This window comes from Austrofundulus limnaeus, unplaced genomic scaffold (assembly GCF_001266775.1).
Source record: "Austrofundulus limnaeus strain Quisiro unplaced genomic scaffold, Austrofundulus_limnaeus-1.0 Scaffold45, whole genome shotgun sequence".
Lineage (NCBI taxonomy): Eukaryota > Metazoa > Chordata > Actinopteri > Cyprinodontiformes > Rivulidae > Austrofundulus > Austrofundulus limnaeus.
Genome location: NW_013952447.1, coordinates 1,947,137 through 1,948,187, shown reverse-complemented (window position 1 = coordinate 1,948,187; position 1,051 = coordinate 1,947,137).

Genomic DNA, 1,051 nt, shown 5'->3' with positions numbered 1-1,051 from the left:
CTTTTTGGCTGATATAAGATTTAAAACTTGGTTAGATGGACAGTTTTTGCAGTTGTTGTCGGGTCTTCAGAGATAAAAATGAACGCAGCAACACAAAAATAAAAAGAATAACTATAAACTGAGAGTGTTTAAAGGACTGTCCAAAACAGGTTAGATGTTTATTGCTTATCTTTTTAAAAAAGACAAAAATTAAAAGCTCTGATCTTTATTACGGCAGCTGTTTTTAATTTGTCTAGAATTAACAAGACTTTATTTTTACCACTGCTGGGATCTTATCAGCTCTGTTAACATTCAGTGGAACGCCCGCGTGCCTTTTTTGTTTTGTTTTATTTTGAAATGTCGTTTTGTGTTTCTCTTCAACCTATGTCTGTGTGCAACGCATCAAACTTGACGTCTAGGCCCTCCTCTTTTGATTGACACCTCATTTGACCAACTGGGTTCAAGTATCGGCTGTCCAGAGCCAATAAATATATGAGAAGTGACTAACTTCCGGTTCCCGCATCCTGGACTTGATTGACTGTAGAATCGGCCAATCAGCTCCAAGCTTTGTTCTGATGCCACAGTTGTGTAGCCAATCACCGTACCTTTCATTTGGTGTATAAATTCAGGGGGTGGAAACTTTGTTTAGTGACTGACAAGCTAAACATGGAGGAGGTCGCCATATTTAGACAGTCGTGCTACGCTAACGAAGGAAGCTACGCTCGCAGAAAAACATTTTTTCCCATAGTTTTTTGTCCAGTTTTCTGACTAAACCTGCTGATAAGGTGAAAATATATTTGTTATTAAGTGTTTCGAGTGCTTCAAGACATGGAAAAGTGATTTTTGTGGCCAGGAGAAGTAAAAATGTTTGGATAAAAAGACTTCCGGTCGGCCATTTTGAATGGCTAATTTCATCATATTTGAGGACAAACATGCATCAAATGTGAGTAAAAAACAACTATTTTTTCACTGCTGGAATGTTAATGCTTTGAAAGAAATAAGGATATATTGGTTTATTCTTGTGGTTTGGCTGTTTATTGGTGGAAATTTGGCTGAATGTACTCCAGTTGGT